Source organism: Cyanistes caeruleus, chromosome 2 (genome assembly GCF_971803275.1).
Source record: "Cyanistes caeruleus chromosome 2, bCyaCae1.hap1.1, whole genome shotgun sequence".
In the NCBI taxonomy this organism is placed as follows: Eukaryota; Metazoa; Chordata; class Aves; order Passeriformes; family Paridae; genus Cyanistes; species Cyanistes caeruleus.
In genome coordinates, this window is record NC_141702.1 from 100,727,444 (window position 1) to 100,743,837 (window position 16,394).

Consider the following 16,394-nt stretch of genomic DNA (forward strand, 5'->3'; position numbering starts at 1 on the left):
TTCATAATACTTGTTTATGTTTCTAAGGGGGGGGGAAATGTACAGCGAGGTGGAACGGTTATTGACCAGATTGATCATGGGAACAAATCTGCCGGTGGTAACCTTGTTTAATGATATGTTGCTGGGCTCAGCACCTTGCTGAGGCTGTGATTCTTCACCGGCTGGGCCCGCATGATGGATCACGGTAGGAGGCTGATGGTGCAATCACTCACTGGCAGCCACTGACACCTGCACCAGCCTGACACCCGTCCCCTCTGGATGTATCAGCCAGCCTGCTCAGCCTACTGGGAGACATGACTGTTCCACCAAACGGCAAACAAAAGTTCTTTATCTACCTTGCAACTTCCCCTGTAGGACACTGCCTTCTTTTTTTCTTTCCTTTTTTATTCCAGCTCCATCTGCAATTCTGTCTGTCGCTTCTTCGCATCTGCTTCTGGTTTAGAGCACTCTACTCCATGGCTGACTTAGGAAAAACGAAACTAAGCAGCCACTAAATCTAGAAGAAAAAGAAAGAAAGAAAAGAAAGGGGAATGGGGGGGAAGGACTGCATGGCAAAAGTATGGAAGCAGTATTTTCTCACTGAAAATCTCTTACCTGTTCATGAGTATTCTGTTAAAAAGAAATTTGCTGCCTCTGAGTATGGTGGAACTCATGTTCTTTGTACCCCGTTATTTTAAAGAGAAAACCCTTACTTTGTCCTGGATAATGAACATAACAGATTACCAGTAAAAATTAAGAGCAGGAAAATGAGCAACTACGCTTTTGCAGACAGTTCTTCACTTTCTTTTCCTCAAGACAAATCTGAAAGCTAATTTATGCAATACTATTTCAGATTCAATACATTAATATCACAAATACATGCCCAAGTTAGCTTCCTCTAAAAGCAGTTACATATGGATATACATACTCATGGGTACTATCTGTACTGTACACCAGCCAAGATCCACTCTTAGCTCATTGGTTATGATTTTTAATAATTTGCCACTTTTAAAATACAAATTGTATGTAATGATATACAACCACTTAAAGGGAAACATTTTAAAATATATCTAGCCTGTGAAATAATGGTTTCAATTGATTTTGTTTTCTAGTCCCCTTTCTTGCAGGGTTGATGAACTTTTTTTGGGAAAGAAACTTTATTAGTATGACTGGCCATTATAATGATAAAAAAGTAATTACCTAGCCAAGGAGGCTTTAACACACAGTTTCCCAATCTCTAATTTTGTATAAAGACCTCTTCGTTAGTTCACAGCAGAAATCTGTGCAGCTTCTTAGAAAAAGAATGGGAACACCACTTCAGCTACCATGTTTCTTAATTGCACATAGACCAGTTCTACAAACTGCACACATCTGTCTTTTCAAGTTGCTATAAATTCAAATATATATCATCTTGTGCTAGTCTGGCCTGCACAGCCATTGTAGGGGCCAGATGGAGCAGCGGGGAAGTGCAGAAACCAGGCTGCTCACCAGAACTATGGGGGGTGGATGGCCACCCCCACTCCCTCTCCCTTTTCTCCCATTTTTTATTCTAGGCTAAAAACCTACATTACAGATTTTCTCTGTTTCCTTTTGTTCTTTAACTCAAGCAGTGGTTCAGCTTTGCCCTGAATCCTTGTGAAACCACAAGCTGTCTCTGCCACCTCTGCTCTACAAGTGCCCTGCACAAGTAAGAGTTAGAGGGTTACTTTCTGAATATAACATCCTCTCTGAGCCTTGTCGTCATTAAACTGTGCTTTGAAAACTCTTGGACTACCCTGACTTATTCCCCCAAATCAAAATTCCATATAGTGTGGGGGTAGGGGATGTGGGAAGGAAGGCTGTATCTTCATGTGGATCCCAAAAAGCTCTCATGTGAGCCTTGGTCTGCTCTCTCTGTGCCAGCAGCTGTAAAAAACCAGAAAATCAGAACCAGTCATCCTAGTTTTCTTTAAAATATGACCTCCCCAAACAATTCTATTATTGGTCTTTAAGAAGCCATTAGAAAATAAAAAATAATAAATTTCTCCCCCTAGTAAACATAGTTGCTGTCATAATTGCACACATAGGCCCCCACAAGTGCACACACACAGAAAGCGTAACTGGGCACCATTTAATTGATAACCATGCTCCCAGTTCCTTCCCCTCCTTTTGGGATAGCAATCGCCGTATGCAGCTGCTAAGACAATGAAAATGCTTTTCCAGCTGCAGCATCTGGCTCTTTGGCAGACTCATTTAGTAGTTGTGTTGGCAGCTTTGAATTTGCCTCTGGGTCTATCATATGTTTATAAAGGCAATGGACTGTCAACCTACACTCACGTGTGTGCCTGCGTGTCTGTTTGTCTGTGTTTCCCGTCGCTGTTTACTGCTGCTTTTTGCCTGTGTTTGTTCACAGAAAATAAACATTAAACACAGAGAAAAACGAAATTACCCCCTCATCTTTAAACTATGCATACAACTCTACTTCTTCAACTCTTGCCATTCTCCTTTCAATGCACATCCGTTTCATTTGCATCAAAGATAACTCTATAGACAAATTCCCTGTGTTTTACAAGAAAACTGCACCCTTATATGTGTGCATATACAAATCATTTCTTTGTGACTAAGACCCTTAATGCAGTGATATCATAATAAATGGAAGGGGACATTTTTCATGTTACAATAATAAATGAGGTGTTAAAGGAATATCCTGATACGTGAGCATTTTATAACTACTGCTTGTTGCTTGGTGGCAGCTGTAAAGCAGGGCTCACTGAATTAGCTATGATGTACTACTCCAGGGTGATGTTAATTATTCTACAGTGGTAAGCATTTTTTAAGTAGCTGCTTCACATTTTCAAATGTTTAGGTATAGCACACTTGCAAAGGCAGGGTTTAAACAACAATTAAGTATCCCACCTGAAGTAGATGTTTAATTGGAACATACTCTAAAATGCTGCAAGACAGGTGAGGTCCAGGGAAAGAACTGAAGTTTAGGATGATCTTGTTAACTTCATGTTTAAAAAAAGTAAACAGCAAAACTCATTTGTACAAGCACATTATACACAACTCATGTCTGCACACAAATATATACACTAATACATGGACAAGTAGGCTGATACTTCCCCATTGAAAAGATGTAAAGTAAAAAATATTCATTTCTCAGCTAAATTTCTCATTAAATAAAAATTGTTTTTTCCAAAATTGCAAGGGTGTAAAAGTGGTTAGACGCTTGTTGGTGTTGCAGTCAATAAAACTAACTGCAAATTATTTAAATGCACACACTGTAGCACAGGAGAGTTTAAAATGAGCACTGATGAATTTAACTTTCTTGTTTATTATCAGTATTCCAAAAAAACTCTTCAAAACCAGCCCCACAGAAAAATATACAAGGATTACTTTTAAAGCAATTTGTAGTAGAAAGTATTTTTCATAATTTCCTTTATTGATGCAAAATACACAGCCTCCTTGCTTCCATATTTCAAGGCACTTTTGCCCAGAGAAATTAAATGGGGGATGGGGAGAGTTTACAAGATGATAAATTAGGATTCATGAATTAGTATCTGAGAGTGGCCCCTTCCAGCAAATAATCACTAAAAATATGGATGTGGACTCAAATATCATATTTTTAAAGTGTCATTCCATATTATTTCAATTTGTTAATACTTTAAATCAAAACAAGGCTCTGTTTCCCTCCTCAGAATCACTTGCAATAATATTTATATGCTCATTTTGATTAAGTTTGTAAACATCCATAGACATCCCCGGGGATCATGCAGAAGTCCTGATGAAAGAAATTTTACATTTTAAAACTTGAGACCTTTTATGCAAATTATTTTGCCTTTGGCCATTTCAGGAAGAAATGAAGGAACTGGAGGATATTACAGTTTTACATAACACTGGTGAGATTGTTGTCATCTTTGATCGCACATCAATTAGTCAAGATCTTGAATGATCATAGGCGAAGAAACCTAAACTCTTCTCCCCAGCTGAACAAAAATGTGTCAAAGATTCTAACTGCATAAATTATTACATTCTATCCTACAGCAATAATAGGCTCTTTAGGTAGATTTTCTGGTCACCTGTATCCTGGGAACAGAATTTTATTATGTTGTGGTTTTGCATATAACAATCTACTTTATGTATATTTTATTCTATTCTCCTGACCAGTAACACCGACACCAGATTAATCTTAAAAGTGCAGCGCTGCACTGAAAGCGTGAGCCTTCTTTCAGCTCCTTCTGATGAATAAATGAGTTGAAAGATAAGGAAAAGTCTGAGTACACTGCCCACCAAAGAAGTTTGCAAATAAAACAAAGATAAAAACTTTGCAATAACCTTAGAGACATTTTGTTATTGTGTTATTCCTCATGTAAGCAGGATCTGTACTTTCTTCCACTGCCTCCTGCTTTTGAAGCAGTAAGACTAAAAGCTCCATTTACCTTTTCAGGAATATGACCTTTACTCTCTGGGCACAGAAGTGAAATTTCTGACCAGTGCTGAAGTGGCGATCCCAGTAAAGTTTTCCCTGTTCCCTACAGGTAGTATGGAAGGGAGCCAGAGCGACAGGGCCCCATCTGAGCCGTGCCCAGCTCCCCGGTCTGCACAAACCCACTCTATCAATCACGGCAGGATAATGCATAGTGGCTGCGCCTGTGACAAGGAATGATGGAGTGCTGAGCACAGGCCCGGCTTCGCCTGCCGCTTTGTGCATTTGTATTTCTCCAGGGCCACTTTGAGAATTTGCAGAACTTGGGGGGGGTGGGGGGCAGAGGGAAATTGTCATGCATTTTAAAAAAATATCTTAATTTGCTTTGATTATCAAACAGCAACGTGAGACGCAGACACGGAAAGGAACTGCAGAATACTGTGATCCCAAATTCCATTGAGGCAAAATAACTATACAAGATGTAATTTGATTAAGGGGCAGCCAATTTAATCTGGGTACTGCATGCAAAAGATGCAAGTTTTTGCTGCCCATTTCTTCTCTGTTATACCCAAGAAAAAGCATCAGAATTTTACTTTGTCGTAACATCAGGACAGGGGAAAAGCCAGCACTGAGTACAGTCAGCATTCTTAGAGCCGTAAAACATTGAAAATGAAAAGACAGGTCATTGTATAACTTTCTTCAAAGGTATCCTTTGCACTGATAATTTTACAAAAGAGACACATGCTCATAATTATTCTCGATCAAAAAAGCTTTAAGTAAATGCTCTTAAAAGATTATTAAACTAACTCCTGACTTTAAAAATTCACATATGCAAGAAATGTTTTGTCTAAAGGAAATGCTCTCTGCAAAGGATGTGCGGTGTTTGATTTTATAAAAAATACGTAACATTTAGTAATATATGCTGGTCATATAAACGGAGGGGTTTTTAAAATCAAATTGAATATACACAACAGATATCTATTATAAAGCTGTGGAAAAGTGTTAATTAGCACAGTTAAAAACAAATTAAACAAGAGACATCATAAAGACACCCATGCAAATTTCAAGTGAAAATCCTGTCAAGCCTCCAAAATAATAGGAACGTTTTAATCCCTCTGAAAACAGACAGACAAAGATGAAATCCATTTTCCTTTTGTGACAGTTCATTTTTTTTAAGTCTCAATATTGTTACACGTACAGGATGAAAAACTGTATTAAGAAGGGGGTACTGGAGAATACAATCTTTTATTCTCTTAATATGCTTTTGACAGCCAAGATAAAACGCTCAAACAAATCCCTTTCAGAACAAGTTTTTGGAAGGAAAAAATACGTTTTGCTTCTAAGAAGCCCCGTGGTTTTAGGAGCCGGCTACACGAGCAGCGATGCCCTTTCCTTCAGCTGGGCTTTCTCACGGCCAGACTGAGCCACGGTCACCTCGAGAGCAGCTTTTTTGTGGGTTTGAAAGCCCCAGAGCGGCCGGCGGGCAGGCGCTTTGCTGTCGGTGCCGGCCGGAGCACGGTGCGAGGGGCTGCCCGTACTGAAGGGCAAAACTTGGGGCGAGAAGCCCGAGCCGGGTAAGCAGCGCCAGACCCTCGCTGCCGGGTTTGCTGAGGGATGCCCGGCTGGCGCAGCTGCTTTCAGCTGAACCCTGGAAGTAAACACGGGAAAACAGGCAGATCAGAACGCTCAGGGTTTGGGGAGAGCTGCCTGCTCCCCTTCTCTCCCTCCCTCCGCCCGGCCTCTCCTTCCCAGCGGGAGGGGTGCTGCGGCCTCCCGCCGCCTCCACCGCCGCCGGCCCGGACGGCTCGGGAGCGGGGCCGGCGGGGCCGGGCAGGCCCGAGCAGCCCCGGGAGCGTCCCCTCGGCACGGCCCCTCCCAGAGCGGGGAAAAACATCGCCGAGCGTGAGGAGAAGCAGCGCCGCTCCCCCGCCCCCGCGGGGAGGCTGTAAAGGGAACAGCAGCCCTCGCCGCTAGTCCGAGCCCCCCACCTAAACCTGGGGGGAGGGAGGAGAGCGGCAACAAAAAGAAGCCGGGCTTCCCAAGTAGCCCTTCTTAGAGGGGAGGGAGAGAGAGCAAGAGAGAGAGGCAAACATCTGGGGATTGGACCATATGCTAAAGCTTTGTCTTGTCCTTCAAAGTTAGGCTGCCCTTGAAGTGATTTGTCAGGCGGCCTAACTGTGACAGGGAGAATATGTAGCGGTGGAGAGAGGGATGGAGGTGGTGGGGGGAGGCAGGCCCAGAGGCAGGGGAGGGGGAGAGAGGGAACGAGGTACGGACAGAGAAACAGAAAAGGGGAAAGGGGAGGCAGCAAGTAGCAGGAAAGAAAGAACAAAATAGCTTCTCTCTCCATCAGATGACGACTTTCAGGTGAAAGACACAGGAGGGTGGAAAGAGAGGAGAAAAAGGGGGAAAACAGCAGAAGAGGAAGAAGGGGAAAACAAAGCCTGGCAGGGAGAGCAGGAGAGGAGAGGGTGAAACAGGAGAGCAGAGCTGCTGTGGGAAGGGAAGGAGTGAGAAGCAGTGGCTGCCGATGCTCTTTCTACCGCCACCTCTTTTTTCCCTCTTCCCTTTCGCCCGCCAAGTGCTGAACTGATTAGAGTGTAATTAAGGCCATAAAACCCTCGGCTTATCCACCTGTTTATTCACTAAAGTCGCGGGCTCATCAGGCAAATTAGCTGCTTCCAGGCTGCACGTTGGGCCTAGAGCTGGCCTGATTAATGAAGTTTATTGGGAGCTGTTAAAAGCATTAACTGAAGGAAATCTCGGCAATTCGTCATATTTAAGGGATGGAAATTAAATCTCCCCATGCAAATGAGGGGAGACTCGGAAGCGGCTTCTTTTGGAGGTGACGGGGGTGGGGACACACGAGGGGCTCCCCCCAGGCACAGCCCCCTGGCAGCGGCTCTGCACCCACCCATAACGAGTTGGCCTGGTCTCAGCACAAGGGGCTTAACAATAAAGGGGAGACAGATTTTAAGATCCAAGAGCTCTCGGTCCTTGGAGCCGCAAATGCATGAATCAGACCCGGAATGAGGCAGTATAATCCTTCTGATCTCTTTTTATGCTGAGGGCATCTCTCTAGGTGCCCGGGGCATCGCTGGTGTGGCTCATCCACACAGGGGCTTGTAAGGCAGCTTCCATGTCAGGTGGTTGTGTCCCCCTTGGTCAGACAAGCCATCTCCAATTTGTTCCTACTTTAAATGTTTTGCGCTCTTCTTAGCTGTTAGTCACGTTATATGGCTTCAACACAAGTACAAAGGTCCACATAAAATTTGAAATGCAAAATGCTTTTTTTAAGCACTATTCATGACAAACCTTAAAACTGCAACAGTAGATGCTCTAGCTGGCAAACACCTAAGAGATATATTAAGGAGAGATGGTCTAAGCTGCAGGGAATCCTATCAAGAGCTGAATATTCACCAGTTTTGAAAGTGTTTTCTTCTGGCATGTCAATCTGATTTTATTTCTGACATGAATGGCATTTATCATACCCGAAGCTTCATGAGCCACAGCATTTTTATATTAACAATTTATAATAAAAGAGAAATTACAAAGGGTCACAACAAGGAGTGAATGTCCTGAGGAAGGGATAATGAGAAGGAAAGAAGGTCAAAGAAAACATCTTGGCCTCACTATTTTATTGAGTGTTCAGTTCACAATGGTATTATGTTTAAAATTTATTTATTTTGAATATTTTCATATGAAATGAAGAAATCACTGTCATCTTATGTAAAAGATATTCGTATCCAAATATTGAATCGTGAATGTGATAGGGAGGGAGAAGAGAGAAAATTCATGTTTGATGTAATTCTAATTCTATATGCTTCTCTGTCTAATTATTACAAAGCTAATTATTTGTTACAATTATTGGATTAACACTTTGCTAATCAGTTTTCTTCTCCTTTGTAGAGCAGCACCAGAGCAGTGAAATGCAAGGTGAGAATGTTGTCTGGGTTTTCAACAGAAAATTAGAGTGCCGTTTTCCTTATGTGCAGATTAGTTCAGCTGCTTTGTGATTTATGACCAGTACACCATATTCGGTATCACATCCTACTATGTAGCATCTTTGTTCCTACAGCGATAATTTCCTAATTTTTTGGATGTGGAGACTATTTGCCAGTGGCAAAATGTCCTTCTCCCATCTCCCATCAGGAAGGTTTCACTCATCAGACCACCCTGTGGGGCAGGTGGAACCACCAGTCTCCTCCAAACAACAGAAACATGGACTGGTACCAGGGCAGAGCCCTGCACACACACACAATTTTGAATGCACTTCAGGCACAATAATGCATTTTCTAAAGACACATGGTGCCCTTAAAACACACAACTCAGCTGTTATCAACAGCAAAGAACTGAATCAGCTGCTACCGAACATACAAACGAAACCAACCCAAAACTTCCTGGCAACATGTGGAGCTGTACTATTTTTTTATAAAAAGAGTCAATAGAGAATGCTTCTAATGCTGCATGCAGCACAACACAGAAGGTCTCCTATTGATATTTCTGGTTAAAAGACAGAAAAATGTTTAAATGAAAAAGCACTTCATTGTTATTCACTGCAAGCTAACAAAGCATTTTCTAGAGAATTAAATGACAGCAGTATTTTCTACTTATGTGTTTAATTGCAGAAATACAAAGGATAATTTTAATCAGTTGTGGCTACTTTTGGTGTTTTTTGTGGGGTTTTTTTGTTTGTTTGTTCTGCATACTTTAAGAGCATTTGCTATAAATCCATATTAGCATAAAGTGATTTTAATATCGGGCAATAAAGTGCTTAAACTTCAGGAAAAATAAACACTTTGGGATTCTTATTGAATGAAAAAGAGATCTGCCCAGGACAGATTTTTTTTTTTTCCAAATTAGCAGATTCTTCTTTTTTTCTTTTCTTCTTCTTCTTTCTTTAGAAGATTACTTAAATGAAATTCAATGACTTGTGGAACATACTATCAAAACACTTATTTTTCTTGATTATCAGTTCCCTCAATACATTGATTTGCCCCATTATGTGGGGTCTTTTAGTTCTGCCACTAATGAGATGTGCTACTTGCAACTTTTTCCTCTCTGTTTTAGGAATAGAATAAGCTATTTAAAGAGAAATATTTAAGTGAATTGTCAAAAGCTTGTAACCACACTAAAACATGGTGGTTTAGTTACGGACTATATTTTTGGAAGAAATATTTGATATTGTGGTGGAATATCTAGTTATAAAAGATTTTATGTGAAGAATGATAAAGCATTGCGGTGGTTAAGCAGTCTCAACCCCAACAATTGTGATTATTTATATTGTAGGCTCCTCTTCATGAGTGATTCTGACTTTGACAAGGATATTTCCCTCCTCACTGAAACTTCAGTTGCAAGATTTTCTTCTGGAGTCCCAGTCAGGAAAAGGAAAAAAAGTCAGTAATTTAAGCCCACTCTTCATATATATGTACAGAACTCCAGTTATTAAAGGACACTGAATTGCAGAACTCAGGTTGCATAAACAGGCAAAAATCAGTATGTCTTCAAAACCACAAGACAATCAGTTGATTTTTTTCCTTTTACATCAATATTAACAGTATATCAACTATTGGAACAGTGGCATGCCCAAACTCAAGATAATCTTCTTAAAAATGCTCAGTTACTTGCAATTTTTCTTTCACTTGCCTGATTCAACAGTAGTGGAAACAAGGCAAATTTTATCACAGCAGAAGACTACATTATGGTACATTCAGAGCTAAATTTAGCCCTCCGAGATCAAGAATGATCTTCGAGCCAGGGCCAAATTGTTCCCTTTAACTGCACTGTGCAAAAGATGTCCTAAATGATGAAGACCCTGCTCTGTCCTTGAATAAGCACAGAAGACAGAGACCTCGGTGGGAGGAGTGTGAGCTGCTGTTCTGGTCAGATTTGAGTCCTAAGTGACCTCCTGCTTTTGCATGTGGTCTACTGCTTAGGCACATCAAGGTTGGAAAGGATACAATTTAACTGTAACCTAATTTTTTTTTTTTTGTCTCCTGATAGTTTACTAAACTATCAATGATGCAGTTTTTGTGGCTTAATTAATTCTTTCATACTGTCTCCGTCCATCTCAGTCATATATATTTGAATATATCCTCTTATTAACATTTTACAGCATGTTTTTTTCAGCTGTGGGTAGAACCACAATGTTAATGAATGACAATTATCTTTCTTACTTAGCTGAGATCTTTAATGAAGCTCCATTAAAATTGACATGATATTACTGGAAGAGTCGTACAAAACCCTTTTTTCATTTATAAAATTTTTTTCCTATTAAATAGAAATCTTAACTTAGTGTAGTTTTCTGGGTAAAAATTCACCAGGAATCCTTTTCTGAATAGCTTCATGAAACTGGGACCTGCAGGGGATGCACTACTGTGTCCTTTAGAGGGTTCTACTGTACCTAGCACTTAGTTAATCCCCTCGTCAAACACACTCAAGAAAATGAAAGCTGCATGTCACATTGTCAGTGTGAGGAATTGGCTAAAGGCTTTGCATTCCATTCTGGGTCTCAGAGAAGACAATATGTACTGGGGTAAAGCAGTTTTGTCTGGAGCCACTGTAAGTGTACACACGCTCTCATTTGTAGCATCGTCACCGACCGTCCAAAATTGCAGTCTGATGTGTTATAAAAGCTCAGCATCGAGGGGCATTGCATCACAGGGGCTGCACGTTAAAACTCCTTTATATAGGCAGATTTTTAAAGTGTTTTTAAAAATGCTCTTTGAACCAAGGCAGAGTAACGAAAAAGATAGAAGCACATTGTTCGTGCAATTGCAGGTTAAACTTCCACCATGTTTTAAACGTGTTTCTAGATTAATATTTTGAGAATAAGAATCAAGTCATTGTCATTTTATTTTGACACAGAGAATGATTTATCCTGTTTCAATACCACATATTTCCAGGAGAGAATGAAGCCCTTTTTTTCAAGTAAATCTAAATTGCAACAGCAAGTGTTGTACTGTCATTTTAATGACAGCAGTAGACTTTAAGTATGGAATGAATCAATTATTGCAAGCACAGCCCCTGTGTAAATCACTGATGGCAAACCAACCTCAGGATTATAAAATGAATCTTTGACAAGTATTCAAGGTTTCAGCATATTCTCTATAATGAGGATTAAGTACCTACTATCTGTGAAAGAAAAGTTTTATTCACTTACTAAAGGATATGTGAGTAATCATTAAGAGAGGTCAGATTAACTGAGGTATTTTTTAAAAAAGGGCATCCAGTACAACATCTGCTGGAAAATCAATGATAAATATGTCAATTTTTTTTTAGAAAAAGGGAAAGATTAAACGTAAGGCAGTGTAATGGAATGACTTAATGCTCTGTTTTTAAAGAATGGAGAGGAATTATAATGACATCATAAACTATCATTATGAAACTTTTTGACATTTTCATGTCAAGAAAAAGACTCTTCTTGAATCAAGAACAAATAGTGATTTCTGCTATCCGTGGGCAATTCAGTCAAGTTCAAATAAATCCTGATTCTACACTGAGAGATGATGATAAAAAAGCCTCTGGACTACTCTGGTATACATTACATATTCTCATATTTAATATTTTCACACCAAGAGAGAAATCGAATTCAAAGTTATAATAGTAGTTGAGCTGTGAAAATGGAAATATTTTTATTTGATTATGTGTCAATAATGCATACACTTTTTGAGAAGCCTTTGTAGTAAATATTTCATATCACTTTTCTGTCTATGCCAGTACCCAAACATTATTGCATTGCTTTTTCTTTTTAATTTCCACAAAATAATGCAAAATTGAGAACCAGTGTTATCATAATTGTAGACCAACATAATTTCATGATAGAATAAAGCATTCTGTTCTGTCATAATTTATATTTTAATTATTAATGAGAGCCTTTGCTTTAACTGTCAGAATTTTTTATTAATGTCTTATGATATTTGCATACTCTTTGCTTTTATATAGGGGGAGGATATAGAGGGCAATATACATTTATTTCCAATGTATTTATATGGTTTTTCCCTGGAAGGTTTGCTTTTGAAAGCTTTAACAATTGACCACACACTGATCTAGAGATACTTTATATACACTGGGATGAGGGAATAAAAAAAAATCCACAATAATTCTACACTTTACAATTTGATGTTCCCTTAAAATAACTGAAAGCAACTTTAAATTGAAACAAATCTCTGCTGCTTGTAACAAAATAATGTGCCTGTTTACTCATACTGCTGCAATTCTTTTATGTTCTTCTAGCCAAAATTATATTTCTGTTTTTTGTATTTGTGCTTGTGTATATTTCTTCTTGTTTATGGCAAAATCTACTGTCTCTTTGGCCCAATATGAATGATTCACAGTTCAGTATTTTCATTCTGTACTAAATGGTCAATTCATTACAAATTAATTCAATATTTCTAAATTTTATAAACCAGTGCTTGCTTTGTTAAAATAATAAATTCTGCAATAGGAATGAGAATGTTTATAACTCTAATAGCAAAAACATAATTGCATAATTTTGCAATAACTGAATTTTGGAATTAATCAAATATAAGTAGGTACATTTGCAAAGTGTAAAATTTAGATAAAATATGTGTGATAAAGATAAAATATGATATATATGATGTGATATGTGTGATTTAGATAAAATATGATGAAACAGTTACAGCTCAGATTACAGAAAAAACAAGAGAATAAGCTTTTCTCTTAAGAATATTTCTGCAAATAGGAGTGGCTGTAATTATTTTGCTGTTTGTCTAAGACACTTAAATGCAAATTATTTTGAGCTATTGATTATGAACATTTTGCTGCTGCTCTCAACCAAATGTTTTAACATTATTTTTGTGAATTTCAGGGGTGCTTTTTCTAACTGCCCAGCTTTTATTATGATTTTGAAGAAATTCAAGTCACTGGCTTGTCAGCGGAGCCAGTAGTCTACAAAGAGGCTGTTTCTCAGTAACCTCCTACAATTTGTTTGCAAATGATCTTAAAGAGTTACAGTACACTCTTAGAAATAAGCACGAATCGTGGTGCACTTTTGCAGAAATCAAAACTGGAGGGATTCAGGAAAATGCAAGTGCATAAAACATTTCTTTCCATTGTGCAGTCAAAGGGCTGAGGTTTTGCAGTAGAAGTCTGGCATCTGGTGGTCCCAGGAAGCAATGGCATCCTGCTCCAGAAGGAAACAAGGTGGTCACAGCCTGAATTAGATCATCAGCTTGTAATTAACTAATTGTTTCCAGCGTATGCTTATGTGAGGACTCCCGATTCTGAAGGACCCCTCAGTATTCATTGCGACTGGCTGGGTTTTGTTTTCACCCCAGAGTGTCTGCATTTCTTCACAGAGAGGGAAATAATTGCATGTATCCAGAATTGTGATGAGCTCTGAAATGCCAAATAATGCCCCGTGCAACCTTCAGGAGAACACAGGGGAGGAGACTTACTGCCATTTCCCACCAGCAGAGCTTGGAGGACTGAAAAATCATTAGGAGGCCAAGACACAAGAGTGCCATTCCAGGAAAGGAGGATTTCTTCTATTCTCAGATGAACCATAACAATATGTTGCCACACAACCAAATTTATGAAAAAACATTCCTTCCCATGTTCCTCTCAGAGCACTGACCCAGCAGAAGTTGTGGAGGTCTGGGTGGGGAAGTGGTGCAGAAGTAGGGACCTTCAGAAATCTAAAGTCCACTCTCTATCTTTTCAGGTGGTGACATAATACAATCCCTGTCAACAAGTGACAAAAAATTAATTTTTTCCCTTTTTTTGACCAAGAGACCCTTCCCAACTCAGGTTACTTTAAAGAGTTATTAGTTATTGTCTAAGTGATCAAGCTGTCATTGAGTTAAATAGTGTTTGACCTTTCCCTTATTCATGTTCCATAATGCACATTTATGGACAATGACAAAAAGCTGCTTAATCTCCTCTCTCCAGACAGTCCCCATTCTCATTATCACCTTGCTACCTCTTCCTTGAGCTTGTCTATTTTTTAAAGTAAAACATCTCTCTGGAAGAAGGATGGCCAAAATTACATAGTGATTCACATGAGATGTGCCTTGAGCTAACACTAATGGCATGGATTCTCCATCTTTATGGAAAACACAGCTCTGGATGTAGTCTTGCATTCTTCATGGCCACAATCTGAACAGGTTTACAGCTCTGCATGACCAAATTGCGTCCCTAGGTCTTCCTCATCTTCCCAGAGAAGTTTCATGAATAATCTTCCTTCAGCCTCCTCTTCAATATTACCTGATGTCATCACTCTTCACCTGTCTTACAACTTCCCTCAAAAATGAAGTCTTTCTCAAGTTATTATTTTTACTAATCTGTCAGACTTCTGATTGCTTTTTCTGATTGCTTTGAAGTTCAGAGGGCTTATATCTCCAGTATTTCCTGGGTCTTGAAACCAAACACAGTTATCAGTTCTCTCTTTACATTTTTAAAGAATTATTCTTCCCTTAAAAATTTGGGATAAAAACTTAGACAAAAAGGAAAAGGACCAAATTTCCTTTCAAATCTATTGCTGCCTTTTAGGTGCATTATCCATTCTTTATCTCCCTCCTATCACACAAAAAACAGATACAGTCCAATACTTGATACCGTGTTTTTAACCCAGATGCAAAATATTGCCCTCTTATTTATTATTTCAGGACTTTGGGGTTGTATTTTTCAGTATATACATTTTAAGCCTTTCCAAGGTGTAACTGAGCCTGACTTTTGACAATGCTTATATTATCATTACAGTTTTGGACTTGTAAGCCAGGGGTTATTTTGCTGATCTCTTTTCATATCTTGTACTTCGCGTGTTTTGTCTGGTGCCTTTTCAAGGTTATTATTTATCCAGTTGGAAAGTTTCTTCCCTTGAGCTGCAAAAAAGTTCTAGGTAACACTAGGAACCTTGACATAATGACATGCCAGATCTCTTCCATATCCAAGTCCCTCAGCTTCCCTGCAGACCTGCTTTTTTTTTTCTTTTCCTTTTTTTTTTCCTAAATAAAATGGAAGGACATTTAGGGATGCCTCAGCCCAGGATATTTATTAAACACACATTTCTAGTACAACCTGTTTTTTAAAAAGAATAATTTAAAAGAAAGCAAAACAACACAAGTAGTTAGGCATTTGCATGCTGAATTTTTCCTGTACTTCATACAGTGTCCCAAGCAGCTTCTCAGGGAAGGATCATAATCATTTATGTATGTCAAGTACATAGAACTTTGAGTACAATAAAAATGAGTAACATTGAAGTGCTGCTCTTTCACCAAGCATAAAGAATGGGGTGACCTCTGCAACACTTCAAGGGTCTTACAGATCTGTGCCGTGCTTGTACAATAAAGGAGAGGAAAAAAAAAAGGCTTTTTGTTATTTTTAAATGATAATTTCCAGAGGGTGCAGGGTTCCAGAGGATAAAGGAACAGGCAAATGATTATATCCCTTTCAGCAAAGGGGCAGTTTGGGCTTTTTCATTGCACAGCAACCTGGAACAGTACTGAGCTGATGAGACTGTCTGATACACCAAGAACAAAGGAAAACTCTGCAGGCAGCAACTTTGACTTCCAGGTAGCCCGTAGAGTGATTAGGCTTCAGCAGTCTTGCTTTCTACAGAGCAACCCTCACCACTCCTGCTGCTGGAATATTTCCATTTTCTGTGTCCAGCCCTACTCCTTTCTTTTCTTCCATGCCTTGTTTTTCAGATAGGGCTCTCCCCAAAATAAGACCCCCTCTTTTTCTCTCTCACATCTTTCCCTTCCCCAGATGTGTTTTCATACCCAGAACCCCAGGGAGAACACATTGCTTCTCATGGACAAGAGATTTTAGTGCTATTCCAATTCCTTCCCTGGCCTGTAGAACTTCCCCTACAAGCACATGAAGGGCTAAGGAACAGGAGAGGCCAGAGAAGAGAGCTAGAGGATATATTTGTGTGGTGGAAAGGATGCATCATTCACAAAAGTGGCTGAGATTTGCAGCTCTGCCAGTGCAGGACTATCCCCTCATAAGTACAGGAATGGCCACTCCTCTAGTGTGCAGATAGGTG

The 16,394-nt window shown here is 39.4% G+C and overlaps 2 long non-coding RNA genes across 2 annotated transcripts; one reads left to right on the forward strand and one right to left on the reverse strand.

The window, feature by feature from the left end:
- Positions 1 to 1,078: 1,078 nt before the first annotated feature.
- Positions 1,079 to 6,177, reverse strand: LOC147655041 (uncharacterized). Its single transcript, XR_015283737.1, has 2 exons — positions 2,296 to 6,177; positions 1,079 to 1,884 (listed from the first exon to the last, which is right to left on the reverse strand). It is a non-coding gene; the product is annotated as an uncharacterized LOC147655041 (long non-coding RNA).
- A 255-nt stretch (positions 6,178 to 6,432) lies between these two features.
- Positions 6,433 to 16,118, forward strand: LOC147655042 (uncharacterized). Its single transcript, XR_015283736.1, has 3 exons — positions 6,433 to 8,045; positions 8,294 to 8,320; positions 13,215 to 16,118. It is a non-coding gene; the product is annotated as an uncharacterized LOC147655042 (long non-coding RNA).
- The last annotated feature ends 276 nt before the right edge of the window (positions 16,119 to 16,394 follow it).